Below are 27,049 nucleotides of genomic sequence, written 5' to 3'. Positions count from 1 at the left end.
AGCTAAAGGGGGCGATGAAAACAATTTTGATAATCATGTGACTAACCCTCATAACCTTTTTCAGTCTCATGATAATGGTGCAGATGACACAGGAATTTATTCTGAAGAAAATGGTGTTGAAATTGTCCAAAACAGACCCTTATTTCATGTGGCAGAAGATGCCAGTCGCGCAGAACACGAGGTCGATTCTCCTGCGCCGGCAGCCTCGGGATCCGCAGGCGGCAGATCCCAGGCAGATACGCTACAGCAGCGGCAGACCGAGGTGGGCTCGCCCTTGGGATCCGACGCGCCCTGCAGGGTGGGTGTGGCCCAATCCATGCCAGCCACCTGCGGCTCGGGCCATGGGACGGTCCAGCAGGCACCCGACCAGCCGCCTGGTGCTAGCCCGCAGGCGGCCACGCGCCGGCTTTCTCCTGCAAGGGACGCGGGGCCTGCGACAGATACTGTCGCGTCTTCGCCTTTGCCTGCCTCGTCAAACTGCGCAGGCGCGTCTACCCAGTCGCTGCATGGAGATCCTGTGGCGGGATCTTCTATGGACGGGACGCCTACACCATCAGCTGTGCCACCTCGTTCCACACGTGGGCACACGGTTACAAACAGGAAAATTGCAGCCTATGAATTACAAAAGATTTTTGAAGTTTGGATTAGCTTGTTCTACAGGAGAACCACAGTCTGTTGAAGAGGCATTGGGGGATGCTAAGTGGCACAAGGCCATGGAGGAGGAATACATGGCTTTGAAGAAAAACAAGACTTGGCATCTCGTTCCACGTGGTCAAGGTAAAAATTTGATAGATTGCAAATGGGTTTATAAAATAAAAAAGAAGGAAGATGGATCTATTGATCGCTATAAGGCTAGGTTAGTAGCAAAGGGTTTTAAACAGAGGTATGGTATTGACTATGAGGATACTTTTAGCCCAGTTGTTAAAGCTGCTACTATCAGATTGGTTTTGTCTATTGCTGTATCTAGGAGATGGAGCCTAAGGCAATTGGACGTATAGAATGGGTTTTTGCACGACGTTCTGGAAGAGGAGGTTTACATGAAACAACCACCTGGGTTTGAAAACAAGGATGCACCTTTCCATGTGTGCAAACTTGATAAGGCTCTGTATGGCCTGAAGCAGGCCCCAAGAGCCTAGTATTCTCGTCTAAGCATGAAATTGCAAAGGATTGGTTTTGTTCCTTGCAAGTCTGACACTTCATTGTTTATTTTCATTAAATCCAATATAACAATGTACATGCTCATATATGTTGATGATATCATTGTTACTAGCTCATCTGATGAAGCAGTGAAAACACTCCTAAAGGACCTTGGCTCAGAATTTGCTTTGAAGGACCTAGGAGACCTGAATTTCTTCTTGGGCATTGAAGTCACGAAAAACAAAGATGGTATAGTCTTATCTCAAGAAAAGTATGCAACTGGTCTTTTGAAAAGAGTTGGGATGCAGAACTGCAAGCCTTCACCAACTCCATTATCTAGCTCAGAAAAGTTATCCCTGTATGAAGGTGAGCCTCTAAGTTTGGAAGATAGCACTCAGTACAGAAGCATGATTGGTGCACTCCAATATCTCACCCTTACTAGACCAGATTTATGCTTTGCTGTGAACAAAGTCTGTTAGTTTCTGCATGCACCTACCACCTTGCATTGGACTGCTGCTAAACGTATCCTGAGATATGTAAAATATACAGTTATTGTTGGACTAACATTCAGCAGGTTTCAGTCCACTCTTGTCAGTGCATTCACTGACGCTGACTGGGCTGGAAGTATAGATGATAGGAGGTCCACAGGTGGCTTTGCCGTATTCTTTGGTCCTAACCTGATATCATGGTGTGCTAAGAAACAAGCAACTGTCTCTAGGTCTAGTATAGAGGCTGAATATAAGGCTCTGGCAAATGCTACTGCAGAAATTATCTGGCTTCAGTCAATGCTGAAGGAACTTGGGGTAATACAGGTGCAAGCTCCTTGTTTATGGTGTGATAATCTTGGTGCTACCTATCTCTCTGCCAATCCAGTTTTTCATGCCAGAACAAAGCATATTGAGATAGACTTCCACTTTGTAAGAGAACGAGTTGCTAACAAACAGTTGGATGTCCGTTTTATTCATTCTGGAGATCAGATTGCAGATGGCTTCACCAAGGCATTGCCCACACAAAGCTTTGAGAAATTCAGGCGTAATCTCAACTTGGTCAAGTTGTGATTAAGGGGGTGTGTTGAAATATATCTCATGTGGCCCTGCCCTAGGCGCACATATATAGTTAGTTGGAGTTCTGGTTAGACTAGAGATAGATTAGTATCTACTTAAACTACTTCATCTCTATCTCCTAATCCCTTGTACTCCAAGACATGTATGCGATCATGGGATATGCCCCATCTCTATCAATAAATACCACGCGGCCCTCTCACAAGAGGGTAGAACGCTTCCCATCGTTTCTACATACAGTAGTACTTCCTCTGTCCCAAAATATAAGAACGTTTTTGACACTACACTAGTGTCAAAAACGTTCTTATATTGTGGGACGGAGGGAGTACATTTTTCTTGAATACTTAGAAGAGTCAAACGTGACATGGGGTGCCGGCGCAACTAGTTGTGTAGAGAGCAAGAAGAGCAAATAGTACTTCACACAAATTGACAAAACTGTACTAACTTAATGGATCAAGCATGATGCTGTTATATATTGTGGTCTTTGATGTTGTTACCGATGCAAGAATCGTTGTTTTGTAGGCCAGGGTTCCAATGGGTCGGGGACAACCTTCAAATGGAGGATCGATGGTTTCTCCTCGCTTCTCGATAAGGATGAAGGATGGACCAACTCCAGTGTGTTTGTGATGAAGGGGCTTAACTAGTACAAATTGCTACTTTTTTCTGCTATTCGATAGCTTGATGCATCCATGTCAGGAACAAAATTCATTCTTACTTTGTCTTGACTTGATTTGCAGGTACCTGATGCTGAACCCAAGGGACTGAAAGAGTGGCGACCAGAATGAATATGTTACTCTTAAGCTTGTCCTGACTAAAGTATCTGAGAGATCCCATATGGTCGCGGAGACAACTTTCAAGTTCCTGATATATGACCAGTTATATGGGAAGCACCATGAACAGCATCAAGGTACGTTAGCTCCATGGAGTAGTCCTTTAAGGTTCACAACTAGTCAGTTACTAGATTGATAGTGTAGATTATAACCTGTTTCTCAAGAGGAATACAATAGTTATGAATCAGAGAGAGAGAGAGAGAGAGAGAGGGAGAGGGAGAGGGAGAGGGAGAGGGAGAGAGAGGGGGAGAGAGAGGCGGTTGGCCGCCCACCAGTGGTGGAGGCTGAGCCTCAGGGCCGCACCCGCTCTCGCACTGCCGCTCTCCGCGCCCAAAGCGCCTCCCGCGTCCTGGGGTCAAGCAGCCCCCAATGGCTCTCTAATGCGTGCCTTATTCTGGAACATCTGCGGGTTCGGCCATGACGGCCGCCGCCACCAACTCACCGAGTACGTGCGCGATCAGCATATTGACATAGTGGCGATCCAGGAAACCATGCACTCCGACTTCTCATTGCCGGAGCTTGACCGGCTGAGCACCCACCTCTTTGCGTGGCACTGGCTCCCTTCTAGTGGGAACGCCGGCCATTCAGGTGGCATCCTTCACCTTCGAGGTGGGGAGTATGGACCGGGGCCAGTTCTTTGTTAGTATGGAGCTCTATGAACGAGCCCTGCACTTTAAGTGGGAGGTTGTCATCGTCTATGGCCCGGCTGACCACAGTAGATCCGCGTCCTTCCTCGAGGAGCTTAACCGAAAGGTCTCTGCGGCCTCCCTACCGGTGGTTGTCGGAGGCGATTTTAACCTCCTCCGACTCGCAGAAGACAAGAGCAAAGACCATGTCAACTATGCACGTATGCAGATGTTTAATGACCGCATTGCCAATCCTGGTCTTCGCGAAATAGATAGGATCGGTGCCAGGTTCACCTGGACCAATCGGCAAACCTCCCTGACCTGGACCAATTGGCAAGCCTCTCGGTATGACCTGGAAGACCAACTCTCCATCATCTACACGGACGAGGAAGCTTACTCGCGCTTGCGAGGATCCCAGAAATGGGTCCTGAAGGGCGACGCGAACACTGCCTACTTTCAGGCCATAGCGAATGGCCTCCGTAGACGCAACACCATCCCCCTCCTCTGGGACGGTCCGTCCCTTCTGTAGTCCCGGAGCGACATTAGGACCCATGTCAACGGGTTCTACCGATCCCTTTTCTCCGCTTCTCCTAGGAGTGGCCTTTCTCTGGCCCTCGATTGCTGGTCCGGCCGCCAGCTTGTCTCCGCTGCGGAGAATGCCGCTCTCACGGCCCCATTCTCGGAGGATGAGGTCTGGACGGCCATTAGAGGCATGAATCCCTCCTCGGCCCCAGGTCCGGACGGCCTTCCGGTGAAATTCTTCCTGACCTTCTGGAATGTGATTAAGTCGGAAATCATGGCCATCTTTGACGAGTTCTACGTTGGGACCATCGACCTCGGTCGCCTCAACTACGGGATCATCTCGCTCATTCCCAAAGTGCCGGGGGCCTCCGACATTCGCCAATTCCGCCCGATCACGGTGATCAATGCGATCTTCCGGATTCTGGCAAAGGGGTACGCCAATAGGGTGACCCTACTTGCGGACCTCATTACCCACCCCCAACCAGTCCGCCTTCGTGAAAGGGCGGTATATCCTGGATGGGGTATTAGTTCTCCATGAAGTCCTCCATGAGGTTCGGTCTAAACACCTCAAGGCGGTCTTCCTGAAAATTTACTTTCACAAGGCCTACGACACTGTTAGTTGGTCCTTCCTTTGGGAAGTTTTGCTCCGGAAGGGCTTTGATGATCGTTGGATCACCTGGGTGATGCAGATGGTGTCCTGCGGACGCACTGCCATGAACATCAATGGGGAGATTGGTCCTTACTTCCCCACCCTCTGTGGGGTTAGACAAGGCGATCATTTCTCTCCGTTCCTGTTCAACATGGTGGTGGTCGCGCTTGCCGCCATCCTAGATAAGGCCAAATCCGCTGGCCATATTCGTGGGATTACCCCTCATCTGGCGGGCGGCTCTGGGATCTCCATGCTCCAGTACGCGGGCGACACCATCATCATGGTCGAGGGCTCGGACACGGACATCACTAACCTCATGTTCCTTCTTCTCTGCTTCCAACAAATGTCTGGTCTCAAGATCAACTTCGACAAGAGTGATGTGATGGTTATGGGCTACTCTCCGGCTGAAGCCCGTGACATCGCCAACCGCCTCAATTGCCTCCTTGGCTCCTTTCCCACAACTTACTTGGGAACCCCCATCAGTGACTCTCGGCTCACTGTCGCGGACTTGCGCCCCACGGTTGCCAAGTTACAAATGCGCATGGAGCCTTGGCAAGGCCGATGGCTGTCAAAGGCGGCTCAGGCGATCCTCATTAATTCCTCCCTCACTAGCCTCCTCCTGTTTCTTATGAGCTTCTATAGCCTCCATGAGACCCTTCACCATGAGATCGCCAAAATCCAATCTCGTTTCTTCTGGGCGGGTGACAACAATAAGCAGAAATACCACATGGTTAGCTGGCCGGACATCTACAAGCCCCGAGAACAGGGAGGCCTCGGTATCATGTGCTCTAAACGCATGAACATCACCCTCCTCACCCGCTGGTTCTGGCGCATTTCGCAAGGACACGGTGGTCTCTGGCTTGACATTATCCGAAACAAGTACCTGCGCGAACAGCCCCTCGCCTTTTGTCAGAGATCCGGCGGCTCCCAGTTTTGGCAATCGGTTGTCCAACTGCTTCCCGTACTTCGCATCGGAACCTCCATCTCGGTTGGATCGGGTACAAGGACGTTGTTCTGGTTCAACCGGTAGGCGGGAGACTCCCCCTTTGTGGCCCGTTTCCCCGACCTCTTATCCATTGCTGTCGCCCCCTTAATCTCCGTTGAGAGGGCCCTTATTGACTTAGGGCGCCTCGCCTTCCGGAGGCCATTTGGGCCCACGGAAGCCGCCGCACGGCTTGAGCTGCTTGATTGCGTCGCTCTCCACGAGCTGGCGGTGGATGCGGGCCCGAACGAGGTTCAGTGGCGTCTTGAGCCTTCGGGCCAATTCTCCACCAAGTCCCTCTACTCGGCCATTGCCCCCTCCTCCGCTCCTCCCCCATCCCTGCGGTTTGGTCCATCCGCTTGCCATTGAAAATTTGGATATTCATGTGGCAATGGATCCGCGGTAGGATTCCGTCTGGGGTGGAGGTCCGCAAACGCAATGGCCCTGGGTCCGGCCTCTGCCCCCTGTGTGGTACCCCCAAAGATTCGAATCACATCTTCTTCTCCTGTGTCTCAGCTCAATTCATGTGGAGCTGCTTTAGGGAGGCAGTGGGAGGCGATTGGTGTCACACCAACTTCCCCGACCTCTTCACCGAACTCCAGAACTCCCCTCCCCCCTCTCGCCATATTAGGTGGCTCGAGATCGGGGTTCTAGCGTGGACTCTTTGGACGATTCGCAATAAGCTTGTGATCCAGCGTATTCCTCTTTGACGGGCTACTGACGCTCTCTTCAAACTGTCTGGTTACTTGCAGTTTTGGCGGCCGCTTAGCCGCCCTCAGGACCGCGACGCCATCACCGCCTTCATCGCCGACCTTCGCTCGATGGCCGTCCGTCTGTCGCCGCCGCCCCCTCCGCCACCCCCGGAGCCGGATTAGACGCCTTGCCTCGGCCGCATCCTTTTTGTTTCTTTTGGGCTTGTTGAGCTGTGCCCTCAGCAGAATCTTTATACTTCTCGTTATATTTCTTGGGTGTGTGTGGTTTGAACTAGTCCGTGTATGTGTGCTTTTGGCGTTTGTTTTATATATAAAGCGGGGGAAAGCCTTTTTCGGTGAGAGAGAGAGAGAGAGTTAAATGCATCATTTCTTTGTTTATTGTCTTACATTTCAATATTTTGTTTGTAGTGAGCCACGATTTTCAGGCTACAAGCAAATTCTCTGGGACCTCATGCATGATCCCCCTCACGACGCTTAAGGAGCAATCCTCTGGATTCCTCGTCAAAGACAGCTGTGTTTTCGGTGTCCAGTTCATCAAAATTGTCGCTGTTAAAGGTAACGATGCGTTGGAGACGCTGTTTGTTCAGAAGACTAGCAACATCAGCAGCAATGGCCCACAAGCCTACACCTGGAACATTGATGATTTCTTTGTGTTGAAGAACCCGAGCACCTCTCCAGAGTTTCAGCTCTGTGGACACAAATGGTAACTTGACCAATGACATTAATTCTTCATTATTGGGTTTATATACAGAATTATCTTAATTTCATTTGAAGAGAAAGGCTATCATACCTCTTTTAAAGAAAACAAAAAATAAAGACCGTTGGAGTTCGACCTCTTCTTATCAGTGATGGATTACACCGTGTGATGTTCCCCAATTTTCAGGTTCATCGCTATCTATCCATCTGGGTCCGATTCGAATGGGAACTACCTCTCCTTGTATCTGAGCATGAAGGACACACTCCATAAGGACTCGGGGATCCTGGCAGAAGTTAGCATAAGCATCGACCAGGAAACTGGCAAGCACATGAAAACATCAGGTTCGCCCTATAGCAGAAATTTCACGTAATAGGAATCACTAATTCGCGATGCTAAAACAAACTGTTATCATCATATTTCCTGATTGACATGGACTTTTTTTGGGGTGGCCTTAGCCCGGATCCAGTTCAAGAATTGTACCCGTACTTGGACATGGGACAAGTTCATAACGCTGGAAGATTTCAAGGACTCATCAAAAGGTTATCTCGTGAAGAAAAAGTGCTGCATTGAAGTCCAGGTTGCAGTCATTGGTTCCTCCAAATGGAGTAGCTAGATTATTCGTCCTCTGGGATAATCTCATGTCTCGTGTGTGTGTGCGCTCTATACTTGCTTCAACTACGATTCTGCATCCGAACCTTTGTTTGTTTGCTTGTTTGGTTGTGCTGAATGTACTCCCTTCGTTTCGAATTACTTGTCTTGAATTTGTCTAGATACGGATATATCTAGACTCATTTTAGTACTAGATACTTCCGTATCTAGACAAATCTAAGACAAGTAATTCGGAATGGAGGAAGTACGAGAAGTCTAAAATTAACTAATAGCATTGACATGCATGATGATGTGTCTTAATGTGGAAGAAGCTTTAGATAGAAAATAAATGCGTAGTGTGAGAGACTTGCATAAAGTTCGGAAGACACCCTATGCTTTGTTGCAGAGATCGTCAAAACTTCTAGAGGCGTACTGAGTTGAGAAGAAAGAAAAATGTTTACATGTGTAGTGTAGTGTAAAAGCTATGAGATGAAGCTTATTTCCAGGGAGAAAATTATAATCAGATCAAACAAAAGTACTCATCGTTAGAATAAATCCGAGGCATACCGTCGATCATCCGAGAATTAAGCAATCATACGAGCACGATACCGAGATTTGTTAACGAGGTTCATCGATATGGCTACATCCCGAGGCTTGATTATGGGCGCTCCTCTCCATGACGCCGTCACAATACCGCACACCGAACACCCGGACGCCGGCACACGCCGCCGGCTCCCCCTTGCGTATCTGTGCTATTATGTTGGCATAGATTACATCGTGTGTCTAGCCCCACTATATATGAGAGGCCTAGGATATAAGTGTCCTATTAGGACACGACTCCTTATTCTATCTAAACACAATACAACTACAAGTCCAATTGCAACCTACCTTGTACACAATATTCGACACAATTCTAACAAACTCCACCTTGGCGAATATTCTCCACCACCTTGAATTCGTCAATGCGTCAAACTTTCATGTATATTGGACTTAAACTTATCCCATAAGTACCGCTGCTACTCCAAAGACTTCATGTGACTCCACCTGCAACATGTAGTCCCTTCTTTTCTTGACAACAGTCAACACTCGAGCAAAATTAAGTTCCTTGTTACTCTAGTTTGCGTTTCCAACTTCCAGAGTATTAGTCCAACATCATCACACACTGATCACTGACCTGCGTGAAAATGAACAACACATATATTGGGTGTCACACATAAGAGTTATCTGAACTCAACATCACCGCTCCTTTTTTGACCGTCTGTCTAAAACTTGAAGGAATTTCACCATTACTTGTAGTCATCTTGAGTCAAATTCGTAGTTGTCTCACCACATGTATGACCACCCGAGCCCTCGCCCGTCTCCATGTCCCATGCGCACCGCACGCCTCGCCGCTATTACCACGTCGAGCCTCCGCTGTCCCGGTCGAGTCTCAAGGGTCGCGAACCCACACCACTCAACCCCCATTGCAGAGTACCACCGATCATCATCGACCGATGACGAGTTTCACGCTTCCATCTGACCACTCGGCTCCAGTCCGAACTGCATGTCACTCGCTTTTCCCCCCTTGCTGAATAGGCTTCGATTCCCTGGATCCTTACACCGTAGCCCCTCAATCCAGCTCCACCTTCAACATGACTCCGTGTTAGATGATCAGTCCACCCTCACGCCTCGTCGACTTCAAGCTCTCATGTGCACCGTCTTGAATCAACCCCGCGCCATAGTCTTGCCGAAGCCACACAAGCCTTCAGGCCCACGCCACGTGTTTCCACGCCCAGAAGTCGGTCACCATCAGCATCACGCTCCAATGTCGTCATCGCCGATCCCACCACCATTTTCTGTACCAACCGACTCACGTCGATCCGTCAGACTGCCTAGTCTGACCCAGCCGAACTTGTCCGGCTACATGACACGCTCCAGACTCCTCAAACCGTCATCATAACAATCACCATCCATACACAAATGTGTACCAACAAAGAAAACTCAAAGCACAATCCTTCATAGCCTTTCCGTGTGAACATCCAAGAAGATTAACAAAGCAAGCCAAGCTCCTAATTCACCACACGTACGTAGCTTTTGAATGAACTTCTCTATTTCTTTCTTGATAAGCATCACGATCTGACTCTGAGTCCTTGTGCCAATTCTTTTTGTCACAAACAAATCCCGTATCTGCTCCCAATTCATGCAGCGTGTACGGCCACAAGCAGCCAACCCAGCGTCTCTTGCCTTGCTGCAGTTTCCACGCCCGGCTAGCTTCCACGTGGGCTGCCACACAACGCCGGCCTTGGGCTCCGGTCCTCATGGACCAGCTCGCACCCGCGTCTCGCCGAAAAGAACCACACGATCCGATCCGAAACCCGCCGATGTACTAGTCGCCTGCTGCATGTGCATGTGTGGCTGCACCTGCGATCGACCAATCAACCCGCTGCTTCCGATTGCTTCTGTCAAGTACAACTCGACCACATCTGTTTCTCGATCATAACCCGCCGACGAACTTCGCCCCGTATCACGACCACTTCTCACAGATTTTTGTCGACGTTCTTGCTCTTGATCAACTTCCGCGGCCTCTTCGAAACCTTGCTCATGATACCACTTATTAGAATAAATCTAAGGCATACCGTCGATTATTCGAGAACCAAGCAATCATACGAGCACGACACCGAGATTTGTTAACAAGGTTCACCGATATGGCTACATCCCCGGAGTTTGACTATGGGCGCTCCTCCCCATGACGTCGTCACAATACCACACACCGGACACTGATGAAGCTATGTACCTAGGGTAGGGTCATGGACCTGTCCCAACTGCCCTACCCAAGGACATCTCTAAAAGAAATCACTTTTCAATCGACTTGAAGGTGTTCCACTCGACAGACTCGAAGACACTCGACCAAGAAGCAATCACTTGACCATGACCCAACCACTCGACGGCCAGGAGACCTAAAGGCACTCCGCACGCTAACGATCGGTTATTAAGTAGCTTTTATGGTCATCATAGCACTTTATTAGGGGCGTTACCAGTAACGTCCGACCTTAATGTATTTAAAACCCTGCACAACTGAGGGCCGGAGGGGTCCGGCGAACTCTATATAAGCCACCCCCCTCCTCAGTGTAAAGGGTTCGCACCCCTGTAATTCATACACACATAATCCAATCGACCGCCTCCGGGCTCCGAGACGTAGGGCTATTACTTCCTCCGAGAAGGGCCTGAACTCGTAAACCTCGTGTGCTTACAACTACTCCATAGCTAAGATCTTGCCTCTCCATACCTACCCCCTACATTACTGTCAGACTTAGAACCACGATAGTTGGCGCCCACCGTGGGGCAGGTGTTTTAGCGATTTGTTGGAGGAGTTGCGATCTTTTCCGATCCAAATCATCATGGTTTCTGGCGGAGTTTTGGTGGAGGGCCGCGAGATCCGTCTCGGTGCGCTCACGTTCATCGCCGACGACTCCGCTTGGCTTCAGGAGGCTCCGCTCGACGTGGACGCACTCCCTGTCCGCGGGGCAACGCACTTTCGCACGTGCGTCCGCGACGTCCTCTTGCGGCAACCGTCGACCCATTATCGGTCGGTTCCTGTGTTGTCCTCCCTCCCTGTTTCCCACCGGCGCAAGCGCTCCGGTCGGTCGAGACTTCAGCGGTGGGTGAGACACGCGGTGGCACGCCAGTCAGCCACCCCTCAAGTCGCGGCGATCGTGCCCGACGAATCCCTCTACGGCCTGTTCGACCTGTCGACTGGCTCCGCAGAGACCGCATCCGAGTGCGATAGCAGTGATCCGGCGGCAGAGGTTCTGATGGTCGATGGACCGCCTAGTCCTCCCGGTTTTCCCCGCATCGACGAAGGCGCAGGTGGAGGCGACCCGTCGCGTCCCCATGAGGAATATCTCCCCGAGCCTCTCACATCGCTGCAGAGAGAAGAACTTCGTCGCCGGAAGATGGATGCACTGCACACTCCTATCGTTGGAGAAACCCCCGAGGCTCGTGCCTTGGAGGACTGGCAAACTTGGCCGAGTGCACTCGACTGGAGAACCTCCAGCGAGCACTCGACGAGCGTGCGCGACAACGAGTTCCAGAATCCAGTCGACGCCAGCTCTTTCCGCCCCCGCAGGTATATCGAACTCCGATTCAGAATTTAGCAGCTGCAGCCCGTATAGCAGAGTCGATTCAGCCTTCCCAGTCGGAGGCTGACAGAGGCTTGCTGCAGATCAGAGCGTTACTCCGGGCAGTAGGAGACCAGAATTCCGCTGTTTCTCAGTCGCGGAACAGGATTCATAGCAGATCCGTTGCTGCAGACACAGTCCAGTCGGCTCATAGCCAAAGATCGCCCCCGAGGTGTGAGGGATGTGGGGACCGGCGTAATCAGTACGGGAACCGTGAGCAGTATGATCACCGATTCGATCATGATGATCGACGTCGAGTGCCCACCCCTCCCCCGAGGAGCGGGTCGTATGTGCCTCGACAACAGGATGACAGGCGCCCTCATAGTGTTGGGCGAAGGATTCCAGTCGACCCCAGGGAACCAGGCTTTGATGCGAGATCCATTCTCGTTCAAGGTTTGGTCGACAGGAACAGAGCTCACCGAGAAGATCACGACAGAGATGCACCTACCAGCAGCAGAGTACATGTTTCGGGGCCAGAGTGCTTTAGTAGAGCCATCAGGGCCGCTGTGATTCCTCCCAACTTCAGGTAGGCGACTGGAGTCAGTAAGTTCACTGGTGAGTCCAAGCCCGATACTTGGCTTGAAGACTACCGAGTGGCCGTCCAGATTGGCGGTGGCAATGATGAAGTGGCCATGAAGCACCTGCCTCTCATGTTGGAGGGCTCGGCCAGAGCGTGGCTGCATCAGTTAGCACCCAGCAGCATTTACACTTGGGAAGATTTCGCCCGAGTGTTTGTCACCACATTTGAAGGAACATGCAAGCGACCGGCAGGGCTGACGGAACTGCGGTCTTGCATGCAGAAGCCGAATGAAACTTTGAGGGATTACATCCAGAGATGGATCATGTTACATCACACGGTAGAGAATGTGTCTGACCACCAAGCAGTCTGTGCCTTCAAAGAAGGCGTTAAGTACAGAGAACTAAATCTGAAATTCGGTCGAACCGGAGATATGTCTCTGAATCGGATGATGGAGATTGCCATCAAGTACTCTAATGGTGAAGATGAGGATCGACTCAGGAGTGGCAAGCTCAAGTCAGTCGCTCAAGAAACCAGAGGAAATTCCAATCGGAAACAGAAGCGGAAAGCCGAGCCAGCTGCTCCTGGGGAAGCCTTGGCTGTAACTCAAGAAAAGTTTAAGGGGAAACCCAAAGGACCTTGGAACCCAAGAAAGTTAAAGACCAAGACGGAAATGATGTGTTGGATTTGCCATGTCACATCCACACCAAGAAAGATTAAGAGGGTAAGTTCATTTACCCGAAACATACCACTCGACAGTGTCGGCTCTTGATCCAGCAGTTCCAGGGCAAGCAGCCCAAAGATAAGGAAAAGGAGTCGGACAAAGTTGAGGACAAGGAAGACAGTGATGATGGATACCCCCAGGTCAATTCCACCCTGATGATTTTTGCTGATGTTAAAAGCAAAAGTCGACTGAAAGTTATCAACCGTGAGGTGAATATGGTTGCTCCGGCAACACCTAGTTATCTGAAGTGGTCTCAGACTGCCATCACATTCGACCAGTCCGATCACCCAACGCACATTGCCACCCCTGGGAGGCAAGCTTTGGTGGTCGACCCAGTTGTTGAAGGCACTCAACTGACCAAAGTCTTGATGGATGGCGGCAGTGGTTTGAACATACTGTATGTTGAGACGCTGAAAGGGATGGGCATTCCGGTGTCCAGACTCAGTACCAGCAACATGAGTTTCCATGGAGTCATTCCTGGGAAGAAGGCTGAGTCACTCGGCCGGATTGCTCTTGATGTGGTTTTCGGTGATTCCAAGAGTTACCGCAAAGAAAAGTTGACGTTCGAAGTTGTAGATTTCCAGAGTGCTTATCACGCTATTTTGGGCAGGTCGGCTTATGCACGCTTCATGGCTCGACCATGTTATGTGTATCTCAAATTGAAGATGCCTGGTCCCAAAGGTGTGATCACTGTTACGGGCAATCGGAAGAAAGCAGAAGAGTGTTTTCAAAAAGGTTCAAAGATCACTGATGCTCAGATGGCAGTGGTGGAGCTACAGGAATACCAGAAGACTGCAGACCCAAGTGATTTGTTGCGAGCCAAGAAGCCCGCTACAGAATCGGATTTTCAGTCGTCTGGCGAAACGAAGCCGGCTCACATTCACCCGACCGATCCCAGTGCTGCTCTGACTCATATCTCAACAACACTCGACTCCAAATAGGAAGAAGCGCTCATCCAGTTCCTCCGTGAGAACTGGGACATTTTCGCATGGAAGCCTTCTGACATGCCGGGTGTTCCCAGGGGGCTGGCTGAGCACCGCCTACGAGTCGACTCAAAAGTAAAACCTGTCAAAGAGCATCTCCGACGGTCCGCCGTCCAGAAGAGAAAGGCTATTGGTGAGGAGGTGGCTCGGCTCTTAGCAGCAGAGTTCATCCGAGAGATTCACTCCGAGTGGCTCGCCAACGTTGTCATGGTCCCGAAGAAGGACAAGTCACTTCGCATGTGTATTGACTTTAAACATATCAATCGGGCCTGCCCAAAAGATCATTTTCCTCTCCCCCGCATAGACCAGATAGTCGACTCGACTGCGGGATGTGAGCGACTGTCTTTTTTAGACGCCTATTCCGGGTACCATCAGATCCGTCTGTATGGACCTGACGAGATCAAAACAACTTTCATCACTCCATTAGGGTGCTTCTGTTATGTTACCATGCTGTTCGGCCTCAAGAATGCCGGAGCCACATTCATGAGGATGATTCAGAAGTGTTTGCTCACTCAAATCAGTCGGAATGTGGAAGCATACATGGATGATATTGTGGTCAAGTCACGGAAGGGTTCCGACCTGCTGACTGACCTTGCTGAAACCTTTGCCAACCTCAGGAGGTATGATATCAAGCTTAATCCATCAAAGTGCACATTCGGAGTTCCTGGCGGAAAGCTACTTGGTTTTCTTGTTTCCGAACGGGGAATCGACGCCAATCCAGAAAAAGTCGGTACTATACTCCGAATGAAAAGTCCTGTGAGAGTGCACGACGTCCAGAAGCTTACTGGTTGCTTGGCCGCTTTAAATCGATTCATCTCTCGTCTCGGTGAAAAGGCATTGCCTCTTTACCGATTGATGAAGAAGTCCAACAAGTTCGAGTGGACTCCTGAAGCTGATGCAGCGTTTGCAGAGCTCTGCTCTCCACCCAGCCGGTGCTTGCTGCCCCAATCAGAAAGAGCCTTTGCTGCTTTACATCGCAGCCACGGGACAAGTCGTCAGTATGGTACTTACGATCAAGCGGGAAGAAGAAGGAAAAGCCTTCAAAGTTCAGCGCCCAGTATATTATATTTCTGAAGTTTTGACCCCGTCGAAGCAAAGATATCCTCATTATCAGAAGCTTGTATATGGGATTTATATGACCACAAAGAAGGTTGCTCACTACTTCTCTGATCATTTCATTACAGTCGTTAGCGACGCTCCATTGTCAGAGATCCTGCATAACAGAGATGCAACTGGTCGAGTGGCAAAATGGGCGATCGAACTCCTTCCTCTAGATATCAAGTTTGAGGCAAAGAAAGCTATCAAGTCCCAGGCAATAGCAGACTTCGTCGCCGAGTGGATTGAACAGCAACTGCCGACTCAGGTTCACTCGGAGCATTGGACCATGTTCTTTGATGGTTCCAAAATGCTGAATGGTTCCGGTGCCGGGGTGGTATTGGTCTCCCCCGAGGAGATAAGCTCAAATATGTTCTTCAAATCCACTTTGATTCCTCCAATAACGAGGCAGAATATGAAGCACTTTTATATGGGTTGCGCATGGCCATTTCACTCGGCGTCCGTCGCCTCATGGTCTATGGCGACTCAGATTTGGTGGTTAATCAGGTGATGAAGGAGTGGGACGTCAGAAGTCCAGCCATGACTGGTTATTGCAATGCAGTGAGAAAGCTGGAGAAGAAATTCGAGGGATTAGAACTTCATCACATACCCCGACTGAAAAATCAAGCAGCTGATGATTTGGCAAAAATAGGTTCCAAAAGAGAAGCCATTCGCAGCAATGTGTTTTTGGAACACATCCACACACCATCAGTTCAGGAGGATCCCTTCACTGAAGAGGCCCCGCAGTCAAAAAGTGCCACAGATCCGACTGAAGTTGAAGTTCCAGCTGTGGTCGACCTGATCATGGAAGTCTTGGTTATCACTTCCGACTGGACAATACCGTACATCGCATACATCCTAAGGAAAGAACTCCCAGAGGACGAAGAAGAGGCTCGACAGATCGTCCGTCGATCCAAGGCCTTTACAGTCATAAAGGGACAGTTGTATAGAGAAAGCGCGACTGGAGTCAGTCAGAAGTGTATAACACCAGAAGAAGGTCAGATGATCCTTGATGATATCCACTCGGGGACCTATGGTCATCATGCATCCTCTCGGACCATTGTGGCTAAAGCATACCGAGCGGGATTCTACCGGCCAAGAGCGAATGAAATGGCGAAAGAGATAGTCGACAAGTGTGAAGGATGTCAGTTTTACTCCAATGTGTTGCACAAGCCCGCGTCAGCCCTGAAAACCATTCCACTCGTCTGACCCTTCACTGTTTGGGGGCTGGACATGGTTGGACCACTGAGAACGGGCAGGAGCGGCTTCACTCATGTGCTAGTAGTAGTCGTCAAGTTCACCAAATGGATTGAAGCTAAGCCTATCAAGAATCTTGATTCTTGCACTGCTATCAGTTTCATCAGAGAGTTGATATTCAGATATGGAGTTCCGCACAACATCATCACTGACAATGGGTCAAACTTCGATTTCGACAAATTCAGGGCCTTTTGCGCCTCTCAGGGCACACGAGTCGACTACGCTTCGGTCGCTCACCCCCAGTCGAATGGACAAGCGGAAAGAGCAAACGGCTTAATTCTCAAAGGACTGAAACCTCGATTGATGCGCGATCTCAAGCACACAGCAGGTGCATGGGTCGACGAGCTTCCATCAGTTCTTTGGGGATTGAGGACAACGCTGAACCGATCGACCGGAAGAACCCCATTCTTTCTGGTCTACGGGGCCGAAGCAGTTTTGCCGAGTGACCTGCTTCACAACGCACCCCGAGTCGAGATCTACTCTGAAGATGAAGCAGAACAAGCCCGGCAGGATGCAGTCGACCTCCTGGAAGAAGAAAGAGAAATGGCCACGATCCGATCAACCATCTATCAGCAAGACTTGCGTCGATTCCATGCCAGAAATGTGAAAAGTCGAGCCTTCCAAGAAGGAGACTTGGTCCTCCGAGTGGATCAACAGAAACCACACAAACTCACTCCTACTTGGGAAGGTCCCTTCATAGTCACCAGAGTCCTCCACAATGGAGCGTACCACCTTTATAATGTCGATCGCCAGATTGATGAGTCACGAGCCTGGAAAGCGGAGCTGCTCCGCCCCTTTTATACTTGAATTCTCACTCGGATGAGATGTAATAAGAAAAACTTCTGTAGTTTATTTATCAAAGACAAGAGCGTTATAATTTTTTCAGTGATTGTTATTGTTTTTGTTTACGTGGGAAATCCCCCAGCGGGTGTCTTAGCTGCAAATCCGTTTCGCCTAAGTTTGTAAAAATAATTTTCTACCGAGTGATGAGCCAGCCTTCCACTCGGGGGCTTAGCTGCGAACCCGTTTCGCCTAAGTATTCGAAAATCCTACCGAGTGGTGAGCCAGCCTCCCACTCGGGGGCTTAGCTGCAGTCCAGCACTCGCCTAAGTATTTGAAAAATCCTACCGAGTGGTGAGCGACCCTCCCACTCGGGGGCTTAGCTGCAGTCCAGCACTCGCCTAAGTATTTGAAAATCCTACCGAGTGGTGAGCGACCCTCCCACTCGGGGGCTTAGCTGCAGTCCAGTACTCGCCTAAGTATTTGAAAATCCTACCGAGTTGTGAGCGACCCTCCCACTCGGGGGCTTAGCTGCAGTCCAGTACTCGCCTAAGTATTCAAAAATCCTACCGAGTGGTGAGCCAGCCTCCCACTCGGGGGCTTAGCTACAGTCCAGTACTCGCCTAAGTATTTGAAAATCCTACCGAGTGGTGAGCCAGCCTCCCACTTGGGGGCTTAGCTGCAGTCCAGTACTCGCCTAAGTATTTGAAAATCCTACCGAGTGGTGAGCGACCCTCTCACTCGGGGGCTTAGCTACAGTCCAGTACTCGCCTAAGTATTCGAAAATCCTACCGAGTGGTGAGCCAGCCTCCCAATCGGGGGCTTAGCTGCAGTCCAGTACTCGCCTAAGTATTTGAAAATCCTACCGAGTGGTGAGCGACCCTCCCACTCGGGGGCTTAGCTGCAGTCCAGTACTCGCCTAAGTATTCGAAAATCCTGCCGAGTGGTGAGCCAGCCTCCCACTCGGGGGCTTAGCTGCAGTCCAGTACTCGCCTAAGTATTTGAAAATCCTACCGAGTGGTGAGCCAGCCTCCCACTCGGGGGCTTAGCTGCAGTTCAGTACTCGCCTAAGTACGAAACACATCTCAATCCACAAGGACGACGAGGTGCGGGTCGACTACCGCCTTCTTCTTGGGAGCTTCGCCACAAATACAACGTGCGCTCCATTTCAATCCACAAGGACGACGAGGTGCAGGTCGACCGCCACCTTCTTCTTGGGAGCTTCGCCACAAATACAACGTACGCTCCATCTCAATCCACAAGGACGACGAGGTGCAGGTCGACTGCCACCTTCTGCTTGGGAGCTTCGCACAAATACAATGTGCGCTCCATCCCACTCCGCAAGGACGACAAGGTGCAGGTCTACTGCCACCTTCTCCTTGGGAGCTTCGCCACAAATACAATGTGTGCTCCATCGCCGACCCGCAAGGACGACGAGGTGCAGGTCGACTGCTACCTTCTCCTTCGGAGCTGTGCCACAAATACAAAAGTTGTCTCGAGTGAAGAACGAGTTCCACTCGACGGAGGATTCATGAAGATATTCAACGGTAAACCAAGTTCAGATAAATCCTAAAGGTTCCGGACCACAGATCGAAGTGCTCGGGCATTCAGCCCGAAAGAGTTTAACGGTTACAAAAACCACTCGGCATTCCGAGGCAAATTTAAGGTGGGGCATAAAAGTTTGTTCACTCCGCAAGAGGAGGACTGGCAGGCTCGACGAACTCGTCTAAGTCGACGCCGTCAGCGATCCGAGTGGCTGCAGCGATGAAAGTCTCCATAAAAGTTCGGAAGTCATGCTTCTGGGTGTTGGCGACCTTGATTGCTGCCAGCTTATCTTGTCGCACCTCCTTGCAGTGGACACGAACCAAAGACAGAGCCACATCAGCACCACACCGGGCAGAAGATTTCTTCCACTCCTGCACTCGATCAGGGATCTCGTTAAGTCGAGTCATCAGGGACTCAAGATCATTCGGGAGCATGGCCTCTGGCCAAAGTGCCATGTCGATCCGTGACATGGCGACCTTCAGTCGAGCCAAGTAGTCCACAACACCGTCGATGCGGGATTCCAGTCGAAGCAGATTCATGGCCGTTTCATCTTTCACGGGAGAATTGATTGGGTCCAAACCTGGCTCAATCCGCCCAGTCTCCTCCTCGAAGTTCTAGCAAAACTCTGCATTCACGATCCAAGGATAAGTCAATTTTCATACGCTGAGTCGACAAAAAACATCAGTCAGAACAAAATGTGTACCTTCAAGCTTGATGAACAACTTCTTGGCAAGGCTCCTCAGATAGCTCTCCAGATCGTCCCTCCTGCGAGCGATGCCTTCCATCTTCTCGTATAGGTTGAGATTGTCCTTCTTCAAGCGCGTGCACTCCTTGTTGGCTTCGTTCAGAGCAGATTTCATCTTGGTGTTCTCTTCTTTCAACTGGCCGACCGAAGCCAGTTTCTGTTCAGCCAGAGCGGTTCTGTCGTCAGCTTCCTTTTGAGCAGTAGCCAAATCCTGATCCTTCTTCGCCAGAGCTTCCCTCAGTTTTTCTGCAAAGAAATGGTGCTTGATTCAGAAAGAGCAGAAGGGTACTCAAGCCTAAGACAAACCAGTCGACAAGCTCGTCTTACCATTGGCGTCGTCCTTGGCCTTTTGCAGCTCTGTCTTGGCCAATTCCAAGTCAAGGTTCAGCTGGATCTGCTGTTTCTCCAAGTCAGCAAAGCGAGCTCCAAGATCACAAGATTTCCGCAATCAGGGAGGAGAAGTTATTTTACAGCGAAAAATGACAAAGACAATAAATACTAAGACTACGGTCGACTGCCCGCAGTCCACCATAGTCTCGGGGACTATACCCAGTGGGTACACTTTGCGTGCCCCCACCGGTTATGATCCCACTCGACCGGCCCGCCGGAGTCGAGTGCAGGGAGTAAAAAAAGGGAGAGAAAGAAGAACTCAGACCATAGAACTCAGACCACAGTCGACTGCCAGCAGACGACCGCGGTCTTGGGGACTACACCCAGTGGGTGCACTTGGCGTGCCCCCACCGGTTCTGATCCCACTCGCCCAGACCGAGCAGAAGAGACAAACTACCAGTTCAGTTTACACTCGACGCGGCCAGACCACATCGAGCGAAAGAATCAAAATACAAAGACTACATTCGACTGCCAGCAGTCCACCGTAGTCTCGGGGACTACACCCAGTGGGTGCACTCAGCGTGCCCCCACTAGTTCAAAAATTCAATCGACGCACCCAGTGGGTGTACAGATGCAAAGATTTTCGGAAAAAGAGTCTTCATATAGCATATCCTAACAGAACAAGCGACGACCAACTAACCTGAACGTTGCTTTGGAGAGCCGAGCTGGCGTCGTAGGCGGCCTGACTGGCGTCCCGCACCGTCTTCATCTTCTCCATCATAATGCCCGCCTGGCGTATGGCTTCCTTGGATGCATTCACTTCGTCCTCTGGGACATGATGGGTCGCAAAAACTGAAGGTGGGTCGACAGGGGCCTGAGCAGTCGACGAAGAAGGCAAGGCACTCGACAATGGCACGGCGAAGGTAAAAGAACCCCGATTGGCATCACTAGCGTCCTGAACGACTGGTTCCGCCCTCGGCGTCGACTGTGGCACCTTGCTTGTAGGAGCTTGCCTATTTTTCCTCGTCAAAGGCCTCTCGGGCTCTTCATCATCATCATCGGGGAGGTCAATAATGTTAGGAGCTGTTCAAAGTACAATCGCCAAAATCACATCACCCAATGGTACACATTGCAGTTGAGTCGACCAAATAAAGACAGAATGGCAGAAATCATACCCAGATTGGAAGTGACCGCATCCTCCATTACCTCATCATCGTCCCTGTAAGCTGAGGTCCCGGAAGTAGCAGCGCTGCCAGTTCCAAAGTTCGTCCGGTTAAAAAAAAACAGCACTGGGCGTCGAGTGAATACAAAGGAAGACACTCACGCAGAAGCGACGGGGATGTCAATCTTAATCTTCGGCAACGCCTTCCGAAGCTTCAGCTCTGCAACTTTGGGATGCTTTGACGCTTTTTCAGTTGGAGTTGGCGAAGAGGTCCGAGAACGCTTTGAAGACTGACCAGCCTGAGCGATCGCCTTTTCACGGGTGCTCGGTCGTTCTTGGTCAAGCTTGGACCGCCTCTCCCTGCGAGGAGGCGACTCGACTTCTTCTTCGTCACTTGGGTTGTCGCTTTCTTCGTCCCCTTCACCATCAGAATCCCATTCGCCACTGTCACCGCCGCTCGCCTCTCCTTCCGGGTCCTGCTCTTGCTCTCCGTTGGGCATTGAATACATTTCGATAAGGGCCTGAAAGAAAGCAGGGAGAACAAAGTCAGTCGACGCAATATAGGCAGCTGCGCGAGTGAATTCAGATTACAATCAAAAGCTCAGAATCGGACCTTCTCTGGTACATGGGACTGGTCGAATGGAGGAACTCTCCTGGCTCCCCTGGGGTTGTCCTTGTTTCCGTTCATGCCCGACAGCCACTTCTCCAGTGTGTCGTCATCGACCTCCTCCGGGTGAATCCGAGTGGAGTCGTCAAGACCCGAATACATCCACATCGGATGGTCTCGGACTTGAAGAGGCTGGATGCCCCGCTGAAGGAAAACCTCCAAGAGATCCATACCGGTGACCCCGTCACGGATAAGCTGGACCACTCGTTCGACCAGCACCCTAACCTGCGCCTTCTCCTCCGGGAGCACCTTCAAAGAGGAGGGTTTCCTCACTCGGTCCATGGTAAAAGGAGGGAGGCCAGTCACCTGGCCTGGCGCCGACTGGTCTTTGCAGTAAAACCAGGTCGACTGCCATCCGCGAACCGAGTCGGGAAGAATCATGGCTGGAAAGGAACTTTTCCCTTTCATCTGAACACCAAGACCCCCACACATCTGCAATCACTTGTGTTCTCTCGTCACTCGGATTGGCCTTTTTCACCGTCTGAGAACGACAGGTGAAAATGTGCTTGAAAAGACCCCAGTGAGGCCGACAACCCAAGAAATTCTCGCACAAAGACACGAAAGCAGCGAGATACACAATTGCGTTGGGAGTGAAGTGGTGGAGTTGTGCCCCAAAGAAATTCAGAACCCCCCGAAAGAAAGGGTGAGGAGGCAAGGAAAATCCCCGATCGACGTGGGTGGCAAGGAGAACGCGCTCACCCTCCCGAGGTTGCGGCTCGGACTCCTTCCCCGGAAGCCGCGCCGATCCATGGGGGATCAGCCCTCCTTCGGCTAGGTCGTCGAGGTCTTCTTGGCGGATCGCCAAGCGGATCCAGTCGCCCTGGATCCAGCCCTTCGGCAGGCCAGCTCGCGAGGAAGATCCACCCCGATTGGTCGCCTTCCCCTTCGCCTTTGTCGTCGCCTTCTTCGCCCGCTCCAGAGTCGTCGTCTTCTCCTTCCCCATCGTCGCCGACGAGACGCGTACGGAGCGGCGGCGCTGGGGCGAGAGCGAGCACAACGAAGAAGCTTGAAGAGGAGAAGAGGGAATGGGAACACACTGTTCAAGAAACCCCCGTCCGGCGCCTTATATGATGTCGCTTCCGAGTGGCTAACTGGTAGGCCCGGACGGTCCTGTCAAATCCCGTAACAATCGCGCGCGCGATACGTGGCGAAAAAGGTGGCGCGGAGATCGAGGCGGCTCTGCCCTATCCCATCCAATTACTGCGGCCTCCCCCGTCCCGCGCGCTTCCCAAAATCCGAATCCCGTGAAATCTGCGGGCAGCAGAACAATTTGTCAGACGGAAGATCTCCTCCATGCCGTCACTCGGAGCCTTTCAAGTAAAGAAACTCACTCGACAAAAAACTAAGAATGGATCAAGGCGACTGAAAAGGAAGTTGCTGTCATCACTCAGGTTCATTGATCCGAAACAAGATATGCTCATGGCATGAAAAATGAGTCGGAGAAATTCTCAACTCCTTCCCCACTCAAACCTCGATCCATTCGGGGGCTAATGATGAAGCTATGTACCTAGGGTAGGGTCATGGACCTGTCCCAACTGCCCTACCCAAGGACATCTCTAAAAGAAATCACCTTTCAATCGACTTGGAGGTGTTCCACTCGACAGACTCGAAGACACTCGACCAAGAAGCAATCACTCGACCATGACCCAACCACTCGACGGCCAGGAGACCTAAAGGCACTCCGCACGCTAACGGTCGGTTATTAAGTAGCTTTTATGGTCATCATAGCACTTTATTAGGGGCGTTACCAGTAACGTCCGACCTTAATGTATTTAAAACCCTGCACAACTGAGGGCCGGAGGGGTCCGGCGAACTCTATATAAGCCACCCCCTCCCCGGTGTAAAGGTTTCACACCCCTGTAATTCATACACACATAATCCAGTCGACCGCCTCCGGGCTCCGAGACGTAGGGCTATTACTTCCTCCGAGAAGGGCCTGAACTCGTAAACCTCGTGTGCTTACAACTACTCCATAGCTAAGATCTTGCCTCTCCATACCTACCCCCCTACATTACTGTCAGACTTAGAACCACGACAGACACCCGGGCGCCGGCACACACCGCCGGCTCCCCCTTGCGTACATGTGCTATTATGTTGGCATAGATTACATCGTGTGTCTAGCCCCACTATATATGAGAGGCCTAGGATATAAGTGTCCTATTAAGACATGACTCCATATCCTATCTAAACACAATACAACTACAAGTCCAACTGCAACCTACCTTGTACACAATATTCGACACAACTCTAACACTCATACTCTGTGAAAATTTGTATATGTCGAGCAAGCGAATTTCTTATTATCTACGATGGTTACATCGGTCAAACAAAAAAACTGAGAGAACCACAAGGTGGAGAACCTGTTAGAATAAATCCGAGACACTCCGTCGATCTACCGAGGACCAAGCAATCACACGAGGCACGACACCGAGATTTGTTAACGAGATTCACCGATACGGCTACATCCCCGGGGTATGACTACGGGCGCTCCTCCCCATGACACCGTCACAATACCGCACCCTGGCCACCCGGGCACCGGCACACGCCGCCGGCTCCCCCGCGTGCCCATGCTATTATGTTGGCATAGGTTACATCGTGTGTCTACCTCCGATATATATGAGAGGCCTAGGATACAAGTGTCCTATTAGGACACAACTCCTACCCTGACTACACACAGTACGGCTTCAAGTCCAACTATAACCTAACTTGTACAATAATATTCGACACAACTCTAACAAACTCCATCTTGACGAATATTCTCCACCACCTTGAATTCGTCCGTGCATCGAACCTCCATGTACATTGGACTTGAGATACGCCATGAGCACCGCTGCTACTCCCAGACTCCATGTGACTCCACCTGCAACTGTAGTTCCTTCTCGTCTTCTTCACAGTCAATATTCGAGCAAAATTAAGTTCCTCAATACTCTACTTTGTGCTCCCAACTTTCGGAGAATTCGTTCAACACCATCACATACCGACCACTGTCTGCATGAAAGTGAACAACTCACATATTGGACGCCACATATAAGAGTTACCTGAACTCAACGTCACCGCTCTTTCTTGACCGTCTGTCTGAAACTTGAAGGAATTTCACCGTCGCCCAGTGTCAACCTGAGTCAAATTCACAGTTGTCTCATCCTTTTCCCCGGATAGTCTGTGACATGTCCCATAGCTATAGCACTCCGCCTCCTTCTGTATTTGTCATCAGCACTTTGCCATGTGCACTGAACACCACAGAATATGCAGCCATGTACTCTCTTAGCTTTTGACAATTTCAGACCCTGCGCCACTTTCTCAGATTCTCCATGGTCAACTCCTGTCCATCAACCGGCACCGATAGACCCAGTCACCAACTCGAATTTGGTACTCGTCAACACTGCTTCAGCACCACCCCGCACAATTTGTCTAACCACATGTCTGACCACCAGTGCCTTGGCCTGTCGCTGTGTCCCGTGCTTACCGCACGCCTCGTCGCTATCACCGCGTCGAGCCTCTGTTGTCCTGGTCGAGTCTCCCGGGTAGCTAGCCCACACTGCCTCAACCGCCACTGCAGAGAACCACCGATCATCACCAACCGATGCCGAGTATCACGTCTCCATCAGACCACTGGTACCCAGTCCGATCCACGTGTCTCTCGCTATTCTGCTGAAATAGGCTTCGACTCTCCGAATTCTTACACCGTAGCCCCTCCATCAGCACAGAGCATGGTCATCCATCAGACTCCAGCTCCACCTTCAACATGACTCCATGTAGCTGCGCTATGCTACCCCACGCTCCGTCGACTTCAAGCTCTCTCATGTGTGCACCATCTTGAATCAACCCCGCGCCATAGTCTGTCGAAACCGCACAAGCCCTCAAGCTTGCACCGCGTGTTTTCACGCCCCAAAAGTCGGCCACCATCAGCATCATGCTCCTGTGTCGTCGTCGTTGAAATCACCGCCGTCTTCTGCTTTGACCGACATCCCCGTCGATCCATCAGACTGTCCAGTCCGACCCAGCCGAAATTATCTGACTGCAACCATGCTCCACCCGGCGTCTCGTCCGTCTGCACAACTCCGTGTATTGATTGACGCCTTGTGTATGCATGATCCTGCCACGATGCACTCCAAACTTCTCCGAGCCTTATACGCACGTCGCTAGCCTTGCCACACACGTCCATCTTCATCGACTAGCATGTCAATCTTCCATGGACTAGCGACCGCGTCTTTATTAATCTGTAGCACTGCTGCCATCCAGTACATATACGTACGTCTACCAAGCAATGAGAGCCAATCAGAGGATTCTCTAGTAGCCTTCCCGTGTGCACATTTTGCTCACGTGCAGCCCTAAAACTTCTCCAGCCCTGCATTTTACCTTGCTCCCGATGGAAAGCTTCTTGCACAGATACGTGACACCTTTTTTTCCTTTTAACAAATCTCGCATGCCTTTGCACTTCCAGCATCAGCCACGCCCACGCATGCATATTCCACGCACAGTAGCTCACCTAGCTTGCGCCTCGATCGCTAGCTCTCTAGGCTCCAGGTGCGTTCCACCCTGACATGGGCCTTTGCCCGCGCGCCTCGGCTGCTGCCAGCGCCCAGCTGCTATGCCAACGTGAACGTCGCGCTGGAGACCAGCTCCTGGAACGTGGCAGACCACAGCCTTGGGCCTGCTTAGCACTGCTGGGCCTTGCGCCTCGGATCGAGCCGCCTACCCTAGTCATCTGCACGCTGCTGCTCTCTTCATACGATCTCGCCGAGAACTCGTCTGATGTACGTTCCGTCATTGCCACGATCAATCCATTGCTCACGAGACGCCGTTTCCATGTACACGCCGCCCGAGCCTCCAGTCCGATCGAAATCCTACAAATTCCACGCTGACGCATCTACGTGCTTCTCTGATTGCCTTGCTGCCGCCAAGTTGCTTTCCGATCGGATTCGATCTCGTCTGCTGACTGCACGCACCAGCCGCCCGACCGGCCTCGAACTGAATCGATCTGCCTCCCGCTTCGAATTGCTTCTTGTAGCCGCTCGCTTCCGGATTGATTTCTCGTCCGCGCATGGCGCTCTGCAGGCGACATGTTACCAACGAACAACCTTGATCCAAGCCGAGCTTTTCCTCTAGATCAACGATCTGCAGCCTTCTCGAACCTTGCTCATGATACCACTTGTTAGAATAAATCCGAGGCACTCCGTCGATCTACCGAGAACCAAGCAATCACACGAGGCACGACACCGAGATTTGTTAACGAGGTTCACCGATATGGCTACATCTATGGCTACATCCCCGGGGCATGACTA

The 27,049-nt window shown here is 51.0% G+C and overlaps 1 pseudogene; it reads left to right on the top strand.

Annotated features, from left to right (window-relative positions):
* The first annotated feature begins 2,935 nt into the window (after positions 1–2,935).
* LOC147990195 (uncharacterized) lies at positions 2,936–7,830 on the top strand (annotated as a pseudogene).
* The last annotated feature ends 19,219 nt before the right edge of the window (positions 7,831–27,049 follow it).

Source organism: Triticum urartu, chromosome 1A (assembly GCF_056163025.1).
Source record: "Triticum urartu cultivar PI428250 chromosome 1A, HENAU_Tu73, whole genome shotgun sequence".
Lineage (NCBI taxonomy): Eukaryota > Viridiplantae > Streptophyta > Magnoliopsida > Poales > Poaceae > Triticum > Triticum urartu.
The sequence above is the reverse complement of the archived record's forward strand: the minus strand, read 5'-3'. Positions and strand labels throughout refer to the sequence as shown.